At 38.7% G+C, this 11940-nt stretch overlaps 1 long non-coding RNA gene across 2 annotated transcripts; it reads right to left on the reverse strand.

Annotated features, from left to right (window-relative positions):
• Positions 1 to 453: 453 nt before the first annotated feature.
• Positions 454 to 6939, reverse strand: LOC111251401 (uncharacterized). 2 transcript variants are annotated; one of them, XR_015328632.1, is made up of 4 exons: positions 6465 to 6939; positions 3292 to 3410; positions 863 to 1052; positions 454 to 573 (listed from the first exon to the last, which is right to left on the reverse strand). It is a non-coding gene; the product is annotated as an uncharacterized LOC111251401 (long non-coding RNA). The 2 variants fall into 2 exon arrangements; XR_002673750.2 differs by lacking the exon at positions 454 to 573 and having other exon boundaries at positions 580 to 1052; positions 6465 to 6937.
• Positions 6940 to 11940: the final 5001 nt, after the last annotated feature.

Consider the following 11940-nt stretch of genomic DNA (forward strand, 5'->3'; position numbering starts at 1 on the left):
AATGGACTTCAGCATGCTGCTTGTCGTAGCGGACATACGTTAATCCCATACTGCCAGCTACCAGAAGAACCTCAGTTATAGATACACGTAGATTTTGCGTAAAAAATTAAAGGTAAAATTAATGAAAAGGTGAATATCAATTGCCAACTGAGTCCTCAGGTTGAGCTCTAACGTTTGATTTTTATGCCCACTGTCTATTGCGTTTGTTGGCCATTTGAACCCCTGAGTTTCTAAAACCTTTGCTTTATTACTATCTCACAATCTAGTTTCGCTGAAATGTTCTTTGTGCGGCATATTTGAGCGACACTCAAAAAGGCTCTGCTTAATTAATGGTAACTGGATTGAAGAGGGATTGTATTTTGCTTGACGAGTGGTGAGTCGTTTAGGTTTCCGATCTCCTGTGTTGGATAATAATTATTTTAAATATACACGACCGCTAGGAATGACATTTCTGCCACATACAAACATTTATTGTTTTTTTTTTTTATTTACGTCAAATAATGTTTAGAAACAAATAATAAAAAAATATATATATATTTTAAAATATATATTTTAGATCGTACTGTCGAACTCCTGCAATAAACAATGAGTTAGCACGTGTTATTTGTTGAATATTATTTGCAAAAGAACGATCCTGCTAGTACAGAATGCTCAATATTAATATGAGTTTTGTTTAGAAACTACGATTATCATATTTTCTATTATGGTATGATTGATTTTAACCGTCTCCGTCAATCGTAGGATTACTGCATTATTACTGACGAGAAAACGTGTCGATATACGTAAATAGGAACACTTGTGACGTAAATAGGAACACACTTGACAGAATCGAACAGCTCAACAAGAAGAAAGGTTTGCGTACTAAACATGGGGTCTACTTGTGCAGGTGAGGTTTGAGATGATGTTCAATAACAGCAGCAGATGTAAGAACGAGACCGCTAAGGCATCTCCGTTCCCACAACGGATATTGGAACTCTTTAACGTTGAAGCAAATCACAAGGGTAGGTTACTGTGACTTCGTCCAACACTTATACACTGGAGTTCATCGGCATCTACAAATTAGGCAGTATGGAGTCAATCGTCAGGATCCAGCTACGATGTATACGCGTCCATCATAATTACAAAACGATATCTTTTGTGGCGTCCCACTTTGTAAAACGTAAACAATCTATCGTCACACGAATCAAAATATCTGTCGTCTCTGCAATAAATCATTGCAAGGTCCAATAATGAAAATAGCGCAATTGCTACTACATGTTTATGTTCTACTAAGACGAAAAATCTGACGACCCCAAAGAGTAAAAAACTAGCGTAAATCGACTGATGGAGAACCACATGGCGCAAAAAGGGTCAACAGACAATTGCAGGAAAGACGTGTACAATAGGTAACAGGTGGAATAGACACAAAAAACTAAATAATTCAGGTTTCATATACGGTAGCTACGATGACAGAGATGCTGAAAGCACTGTACAGAAGCAGTAACATGAAAGATCAATAGCACAAGATCAACACAGAGGCATAAGGAAATTAAGAACACGAAAGCAGCTCTAGGGACGAATGAACGCACTCATGGGATGATCGAAAGGGGTATGGGTGGAAGGCTGAAAAGGAGAGAGATAAGCAATGATCACGGAAAAGTAGCCGCGAGTCACAATTAAGCTGTTAGTGATCGTGGACTCAACAATCCCATCCATGTCCAAGGAGAGAAACAACACTTTTAAATGTTAACAATGCTAAAAAAAAAAATAAAAATACATTTAAAAAAAGAGGTCATAGAAGCAATTAACGTGTGCCATTCTACAGCACAAACGAATTCAATGAGACGTTACATATCGGCAACGAACAACAGTCAGCGGATTGGATGTAAGAACGCGCAAAGGTCACCAAAAATCTCAAAAAAGATTATATGCTTTTACGGTTGACTAAAGTCGGCATTGTGGCCAACGCTGTGACCGGGTGTCTGCAAAGCTTCGTCGAAAAAAAAAAAAGCGAAAAGATCCGAAAGCTCCAAGAAACTCTGCGTCCTCCCTATTATTCGGAGAACTGCCAGGCACGGAACCGACTAGATGTCGAGCAATGAGAAGGAACGCGAAGCCGGCCGCACAGTAGAGAATCGACAGACTCGATAGCTGCACCCGCAGACGACGGAGAAAATATAGAAATCCAATTCAATCTATGATACCACTCAAAGGGGGAAAAGTAGCGTTCGTCTATAATCGACCATGGAAATAGGGCCTAGCTGTAGCTCAAAAAAAATGCCAGCATAGCGGCAGACAATGAACGAAGGCAAACACTCATAGTATAGGAATAAAGGAAATATTCTGAAAGATCCAAAATAGGGAATCTATCGTTAAGGGACCGAAGCAAGCAATCAAAATGCAAAGTAGTATATAAAATGTTAGCATCGAAGAAACTGGCTTCCCTGTGGGCGGCACACGTGCACATGCACACACACACAATCACTGTACGTCTGCTGCCATTTACAAGCGTAAATTTTAAATAAAATGCTGCAATAGAAAGTAGGAGTAGAGTCGATTTAAAGGTGTGGGTCAACTTTATTGCACACTGAAATAATTCTGCTACAAATACAGATAACAACAGCGGAGATCGAGCTAGATAAGTTACGAATATTAATTTCGGAGTGATAAATATAAGCCTAAATTGCACAAAATATGTAAAGGGTAATATACATATCGAGAAGAAAACAAAAAATAGGGCATCCGTTTTGCTTAAGCCAATAAAAAGCCCCGAATCTGTGATCAGATGATGTACATAATAAAGTGAAATAAAAGCTGTAAAAAGTTATTATATTTTGATAATTGCGAAGGGAAGAAATAGGTAAGCGAGACCACAAAAAGGAGAAAAGCCGAATGTAAGTTATAGATAAGGAAAAGTTAGATTACGCATTCACAGGCTGTCATAAGTGCACCAGGAACAGATGTGCTATTATCGATGCAATGAAAATATTCAGAAAAACATAGCCAATAATAGCAATTGCTAAAAGAAATGTATCAAACGAAATAAGAGTAGATGCTACTATTGAAAAAAAAAAAAAGAAAAGAAGAGAAAGCGCTACCTTAAGTAATAAAGCTTTTTCAAAGTATGATAAGGCTAGGAAAGTTGACAACTTTCTAGGTACAAGCAAGTTGAGTAATGGTTCTCAGTGTAAGAGAAGCTAATTAAGTTTTTAATAACAGTGGTCTTATAATAATAGCTAGCGTGATCTTAAATGTGTTTTTAGCAACACTACAGAATCGATTCTAGAAAATATTTAAAAATAGGAAACTTACCGGATCGAGGCATAATGGTTTCTATTTCGGGCGACGGTTGAAATATACTTTTTTTAAGACCTTTTTCACCAAAGGTATGAACTGAGCAAAAAGAACAATAGCCTTTACACTGAACGCACCTGTAATGCAAGTTATGGTAAAATACGGACTTGATAAAGCACGAGTTAGTATATAGTCTCTATAAATATATATATATATATATATATATATATATACATAAAAGGAGCCTTATTTTTACACACCAGTGGAAAGTAGTATTAAACATACTTTGATTAACATAGTGTCTCAGATAAGTGTACGGAATAACGTTAGTATTGCACACTTTAGTTGATCGAACCGCCAGGCTGAAGTTAATTTTACCTACGGAGTACAGCTTGGGTTTTTAGGGAGAATGGTTATTGGAAATTATGCAGTGACTATTAGGAAACTGCAAAAAGCAAAAAACGTGATAGACAAGCCGAGTTTAGTAAAATAAATGACGACCAGAAGCTAAACATCGCCAATCAGAACATCTAAACTTTTTTACGAGAATAGTAATAAAAATAATAATATCACCTGCTAAATTCATGTGGGACATGCGCGGAATGCTCTGCCGATTTAGAAGTGATTTTGAAGATGTATCGTTAACTAAAAACTAAATGCAATCAAAAGTTCTCGCGCTTTTTTTCGGAAAAAAATCCCCTTGTCTCTCACTTGTCGTTTACTTCTGTACTGACACACACTTAGTACGGGCTTTGTCGGCACTCCCAGCATACTGGTATTGTATTATAAGTGCAATTTTAACTTGAGACAACTTTTTGCAGATGAACAAATAGCATTTCCGACGCTATCTGTGTTATATAGTTCGTCAGGGTCGAAAAGCTACCCGAGACAGCCTGTGGCGTTTGTATTGCACGAGATAACGATATTGTCGCTAAAAGGACTGCTCCTAGATTTTACTAGATTCAGAAATGCTATTCGAAGCCTAGGGAAATCTACTGACCGGTTGTCTGAGTTTGATGACAGCCATCTGAAGGCGCTTTTGAAGCAAAATGGCCAACAAACAATTCGGGTATTTGCCAGAAAGATGGTCTGCTGCTGTACGACCGTTATTAGTCACTTGAAGTCCTTTAGGTATGTATAGAAGTTCGTACGTTGGGAACCTCACAAACTCTCCAAATTCAACACGGAATTACGGGTTAACGATGCATCTCACAGCCTTACCTGATGTAGAGCGTCGCATGGTCACAACGACAAGTGACACCGGTAAACGGAATCAGTACGTCAATAAGAATCAGCAACCGGAACGAGAGGCTTCGGAGGGAAGCCAGGCCCTAAAGTTGAAATTGTTCACCTGAGTGAGCAGTTTCAATGGAAAATTTTATCACATCCTCCATATTCTACGGATCCTGTGCAGACGGATTTCCACTTTTCGAGCAATCATTTTCGTAGCCTTTGTCACGGATCAGGATCACAAAAGACGCTTAGGAAACTTCTTCGAAATAAAAACCACTAGCATTTGGCGAGGCAGCATACATCATACGATGCATAAATGGGCGAAAGGACCATACATAACATAGTAACATATTGTCTCAAGAATATAATTATGTCATGTTTTTGTCTCTTTACATAACAATATGTCGGAACAGTCAATGAAGGCGAGCAATGAAATTAGTAAGTTAACAACACCTTGGAGTCGATTGAGCACTCCGAGCATTATTGCTTGAAGGGTCGGCTATAGGTAGAACGGTTAGCTCCGGTAAATCAGTTTTTACCATGTCTACTAAAATATTCGTGGCCATTTTGACATTTCTAGGCTGCAGATCGTTTCTCGTAGACGCCTTTAAATCCTGGCAGACAGCCAGATGTGTACCTGTGCGGCCAGATGGACAACTTATCCTCCTGAAATCTGGGAGTCGTGTCTAAATTCCGTTATTGCTGTTTGAGTTCGGCCGGCGAGCTAAGACAGGAGTCTCTCAGTTTTTGTATCGGGTGCTTCAAAGGGAAATTAGCGCCGAAGTTTCCTTGGAGGCAATCGTGTAGGTCGACAGTCGTGTAAATTAGCGAGCTGTCGTAGGACAGCCGACCTACGCTGCAATATGCTAATAAAATCCAGATATCGAATAAATTTTATTTAATTGTTATCCTTCTATAATTAGTTCATTAACTGCGAGCAATTTCTACATTTACCGCTCTGTCGGCTACCTGAACTAGCTATAGAAATTTGTTATGCGGTGCAGTTAGAGTTTCTCTTACATGCAGAAGTTTAGAGCATTTCTTCTACTATCGTCATGACTGCATGGTCTTGATTAAATCTGATTAGTTTTGTTTAGTATATAATTATTTTCAAATACTAAGAATATTTTGTCAAATGAACCGCTTTGTATCGTTGCAGCAGGACTGCGAAGCTCATCAAACAAATTTCCACCGAGTACTTTTTGGGTGTTTGCAGAATTGTGAAGTTCGTACTGGTACGGATGAGGGTGCTAAGGACATATCATTGCTCGTGCGTCTTGTTGCAATTCGTTTTACGTTACTAATAGGGGAAGGGTGGGCCGTCGACATGTTGGAGTTCGCTAGCTAGACCACGGAAGGCGAGGCTACCACTGCCACCGAAGTAAATTTGAGCTGTCCATCTGAACGTTGCCAGTCAAACATGAACATTACGTAGTATAAAAAAACTTGTCAATATTGTTTTCGGCGTTCGAGGAGAACCGATCACGGATTTTAAAACAAAATTACGTTAGTGAATTATATAGATGTCGAAGTTGCTGCCAATGAACGGCTCTGTTAAGCTGAATTAATAAATAGCCTTTCATACTCGTAGCGGGCATTGTGATTTCACGCTTACCATAAATGTTGTCAGCTAAAAATTAGCTCGATACATATCTCGATTTCGTAAGCTTTGAAATACAGTCAAACGAATACGAGTCAGTTTCTGGCTAAAAAGTGCAGTCTTCTCGTGCTTGCTTGAATCTTCTTGTGCAATCGATATGCTTTACGTAGACTTGCTGTTAAAGCGGCCTCAGGTGTAACCCTGTACCCTGAAGATTAGATTGCACAGCCGGGAAACAAATATGGCTCACTAACATCAGCCCGTAACAGTACGAAAAGACGTATTATTGCTTGCAGATAGCCTAGGATTAAAGCAGAGTTATTCAATACAAAAGATTACTTTTTTCTAACTTACTTACTTCAAAGTGTGCCTCTGCCGAGAGTTTATCGTTGCGATCTATCTAGGAAACTAGATCTGAGCGGAGTGCGAGCGCATCGGAACAGGAGTTGACGTCATCGAGCGTTAGTATCAACTACCCGTTGAAGTAATCCAATCAACTGAGCTGTTGCTGTGGTAAATGATGGGTGAAGAGTAAGCTAGCAGACGCTTTTCTGAATAACCGGATGTCATACAAAATTTTCGTTTGTTCTTTGGAAGCAGTCGAATAGAGGTACTGATCTATATTGTCCTTAGCACGGGTAGGTCAGGTAACAGGGGAACATTCGAGCAAACGAGTGGCAGCTTTGCGTGAGATCTCACCGGCCTGAGGTTGGTCAGTAGAGAAGTGACGTCGCTACATTGATGACCCGTAACCGAAATAGCAGACTGAACAACAGTCTAAAATTGAAGAGGACTTATTTGTCTCACAGTCAGTATACATTGTTTTCGTTTTCTACAATGGCCCACAGTGATCACCTTTTGTCGCTATAACACACTACGCCATCATTGTTACATTACTAACATTCATAATAAACAATACTAGGCTTTCCCTTACAATATTTGTATTTAGCGATATATAAAAATTAGACGTCGTTAAGTCTGGCCTTTTGATTAAGGTAAAAATTGAGCTTTTTGTAGGCATGTGATCGTCCGGGTGAAAATCCGAAGGTAAACTTAAAACAGCTAACCTGAAAGGCACACGCATGCTTAATGCTGTTATTTGATTCGGGCTAAAAACTTCTATCTAATCAACAATTCGAAAATGTGACAATTCCAGTGCTTGGTGGACTAAAAACAATATGCAGAATTAGAGATAGCTCTAAATCGAGAATCAAAAATGAGACAAAAAAATAAGAAGCAGTGAATAGCCGATTGATAGATACATAATGCTTAAGAAAATTGCTAAAAAATAACGGACCGAAAATGAACAAGAGAGATTGAAACTGTGCTAATTTGATTCTTTTTGATCATAAATTTCGTTGCTTATTTCAAAATGAGTTTCAACAGTCCGTTTGAAAAATTGCGCGCGTTTTTATAATTTTCAGTTTGTAAATAAAGCGCAATTATCTATTGTTGATTTGAGCAGAACGATTGAGCCGCGACAGAGAAAGAGCTTTTGGTGGCATAAAATTAGTTAGCGATTTGCAAACGAGAAAATGCGTAAAGGCAGATAAAAAAATCGTCTGCCTGTTATTGTGAAGCCGTCAGTTATTAGGCGATACTGTTGTTTAAATCAGGTCTGATCACGTATATTACGCTACAGTCAGCGATATGTGCTTCTGCTTGTATAACGATGATACATATAAAAAAAAACATAGATCAGCTAGGTTGTGGCGGCTTAGTCTATCGGTTGATTGTCGTAAATTAGAATAGATTTATGTAAATACGCCCTGAGGGAGCTGAAGAGACGGGAAAGTGTACTTCGTTTAAAGGGGTTTGATCGGGGTTTAGCCCACGGATTTGAAGCCAATCATTCTACGTACCGGGTAGTTATGAGACGGCAACGGCTACCGATAAGCTTACCGATGAAAGTCATTCTCAATAGTAGTTTTGTATCACGGCTATTGGGTTCACTAGCTTATAACAATACAAGGTATCCTATATCTCTGAACTTGATGAATTTGTGTCACAAGATGATTTGCTTGGTACCTTTCTGTTCAGCGTTCTGAATGTTCTAGAGCATTGTTCTAAAATTTATACATATCCTTATATATGTTAACATGCTGGCGTAATTTAGCACTAGCTGTTTTTAACAAATATTGAAAAGTATAGAACGTTCATATCCTTTAAACTAAATGGTATACGCAGAGCTTCTTTGAATAATATTCGGAACGCGTAGTCGAAATTGACTTAGTTCCAATGACCGCTTCCAGAACTTCCATTCGCAGAAAAGCTCATGCAATTACTTCACGAAAACAACTTGTCTGTCTATGTTATATCTTCCTCCTACTATTTCCTCATCAATGACCAAGATTCCTCTAAGCATTCAACACTGTTCACTTCTTTCAACGCGGAATAACTGGCTTATCGAACGCTTTTATTGTCGTTGTTGTTATTATTATTATAAGGATTTTTTCAAAAACTTTCCATGCAAAAGCAAGATGTGCCCAAATGGACTCTCTACGCTTTAAGAGGTAGGGGGGGCTTACTTAATCCATTTTCCACTTTGAATTAAACTCATAATTGTTTCAGGAACAGGCTGATCCCTTGATCGTAAAACGGGAATCTACTCATTTACATTCATGGCCATTTGGTTTCTAAATCGATTTCGATTCTTATGGTGATAATGACTGCTGTAAGCGCCTCAATCAACCTAACCGGGAAGATCAGATTTTAGACCTATTTATCACCCGAAAACTTTAAACTCGGAGGCGGCAGAGCGGGATCCGCATAGACTAACTAGCATCAAAAAATTAATACATTTGTTCAATACATACAATAATTAAATTAGTACATTATAGTAATCATTTTATTAGGTTATGTTTTGTAACTCTGTAAACTGCAGCATCGGTTAAACCATATATTATTTATTAATTAACTAAGCTCTATAATTAGTAAGTCCGCTGTATTCTCGACCTGCCTCAACAAAATTACGCTGCCAATATGCAGAAAACTATAAGGGTATTGATAAAATAGGGATGGTTTTACAAACCTCGGGAAGTCGGCTCGATTTATGTTGGGTTTCATCGACCCAATACAAAAAAGGTGCTAAACCTTCATATTGCCTGTACTATAGTCAAAACGCTAACCTTAGACGTAAACGCACTAGAGGATCTATTGTACAGTTGATTGTGAATAAAGTGCCATCCTACTAGGTAAATTTGTTAGTGGTGCATGGCCTAAAAATTGGGAGTTTCGTTTCCAGAGTCAATTCAGAGATATGGCTATTTCTAACGTACCTGTACACCAAACGACAATTAGTTCCCACCGCAAGCCCTCACAAATCAACAATATTAAAAGGAAACATACTAAATGTTCAGAGTTTTATATCTGGCACCATTGAACGGGAGAGCTGGCATCCAGATTAAGCGTTCTGAAACTTAACTATATTTTTCGTTTGCCGGTCTAGCTGCTATGTCTATACTAGACTACTTCATCTGCTCTTTCAGAAGAGTGACCAAAATACTAGCTAATACAGTTGCATATATAGGTAACAGCCAAAAGAAAGCTGTTCAGGAAAGCCAACAGAGGCAAAACCCTGTTTCGTACTAATATCAGTTGAACATGACATTGAGGCATCAGGTATTCATTTCAGGAATTTCCGTTAATGCTGTTAGGTTGCCCCAAACTATTATTTCAGGGATCTTCGATAGCAGATATACAGAGACGATTTTAGTTAAATATTTTCACTCTAGTATATATACATAGGTTTAGGATCATTGGCTCGTAATATTGATCTTTTTTGATAACAACACACACCTGTCACTGCGCTTATCAGTCTCCTTGTGTGAACACTCTTCAATGTATTCGTTTAAATGAAAAAAATCAAGAGAAAAAAGATATTATATTAGTCTCATATAAGATTCATGATTAGCACGTTGTTTACTACAGTTATACGCCGGCTATATATATATATATATATTTAGTTTTACTTTTGTCCACATTTAGCTATGTCTGGCTATTCCAAAGGCCGCATTGTGCCTTTGGAAGTAACTATACTATTAGTAAAGTTCTTGTAAACCTATGCTCAGACGCATTAATCAAAAGAGAAAGCATGCGCAGGCTTTCACAAGTTCTCCTGCTGCCGCTCCTTCACCCCTGGCAATGAAACAAGATAATGATTTTTGCGCACTTCGGCCCAGTTGATGGCAAATTGATTGTCCTAATGAAAACGCAAGCTATTGACAATAAGTAATACAATTATCGTGTGATTCTATTGCGTGTTTTTTTTTTCTGCTCCACTCAAGCTTTTTATGCTCGTGATAAGCTGCTCCCTTATCGATTTTCGCACCCCAATAGCGGTATCTAATGTATTTACAAATTCAATACGATAACGACAAATCGTTGTTGAACTTCCGCTTGATGAAAGCGCAGTAAAATGGAGGAACGATGGAGGAAATATATTCTATAATTTATACGAACGTATTGATATATACGTGATGCTGATCGACGTTAAATAGGAAACAACAAGCGCTGGTATTACATTAGCATATTGCATATTTTTTTTTCGTTTGGCTGTGTTTGTTTCTTCAGTAAGCCAGCCCATGGGGCGAGTAAAATTTGATCTGAATGAATGGCAACACTTCTATACAATAGATGATAACACATTAGTGTCAGAGAAATATGGGCATAAAATAAAAGATGGGGTGGCAATGCTTGCCGTGGCCTTGTTTCGCGTTGTGATTAATGAGCGAATGCAAATGTTCCGCTGTGGCGGACTGATACGACAAGCAACAGCGGACTTCGGGTGACAGTAATATATACAAAACTTCGGATTCACTTGTATCGACCATACTAGGTCATGGTAGTACGACATACATTGGATTTTGAACGCGGTACGGCGGCTGTCATGGTTGTACTGCCTTGCCACGATCAGCTGCTTCCGCTGACTATTGACGTGCATTAAAAATATCCAGCACTACGTAAGGCGATGTCGGTGAATGATTAGGCCACATCGTGTCATGCCATAGCGGGAGCGAGTTGTAGCAGTTAATATTTCTTAATTGTATCAGTATGTAGAGCTGGCAAACAATAAGGACAATGCTATGGCTCTTCGGACCCGTTTAATTCATACATTCTGCGACGAAGCTGCTATTCTTCCGTTGACTAAGGACACGCCTCGTGTTGCACTGTACGCACATGCTCTCAGGCGTTACGTCTGCGTATAAAGGAAGAGTAAACCGTATTTAAATGGAACCATGTTCAGTGAAGTTCAGATGCTTATCTAAGCGTACGAGTAAACCTATTTGTGGCTGTCTATAACGTGGCAAAGCAACGCTTATAAGCTACCTTACTTAAGCCTACTAGATATGACTTCTTCAGTCACGCCATAAGACTAACATATCACTAACTAGCAATACCAAATGGATTCGTGAGCCCTCTGGGGGCTTTTTACGGAGATTGATTTGGGTGTTACTGTCTTCCCTGAATGCGTTCGAGAAGGATAAATACACACGTGCATTTTCAGAGGTTTTATGTAGAAATAAACTGTTTTTTTGCGTTGCTTTTGCAACCACATCAGTTTTCCATGTCTAGTGAACTAGGCTTACTGGTGCAATAAACAATCAGAGTTAAAAACTGTGAAGTTCGAAGCAGGCATTTTTTGGCCGACAGTTTCGAATCTGAACGAAGGCCCCAGGTGATATTAGGTGTAGGTAGCAGTAGAGTCAGTAAAGAAAATTAGAGAAGCCACGAAGATCTTACTGTATACTAGTAGTTACGTCTGGATCTATTGTTCTATACAACAATTTGAGAGTCGTTCAGGAATGAACAAAATCAGGGTTTGCCAGCGCATT

The sequence above is a fragment of the Varroa destructor genome, unplaced genomic scaffold (genome assembly GCF_002443255.2).
Source record: "Varroa destructor unplaced genomic scaffold, Vdes_3.0 BEIS01000005.1, whole genome shotgun sequence".
NCBI classification, from domain to species: domain Eukaryota; kingdom Metazoa; phylum Arthropoda; class Arachnida; order Mesostigmata; family Varroidae; genus Varroa; species Varroa destructor.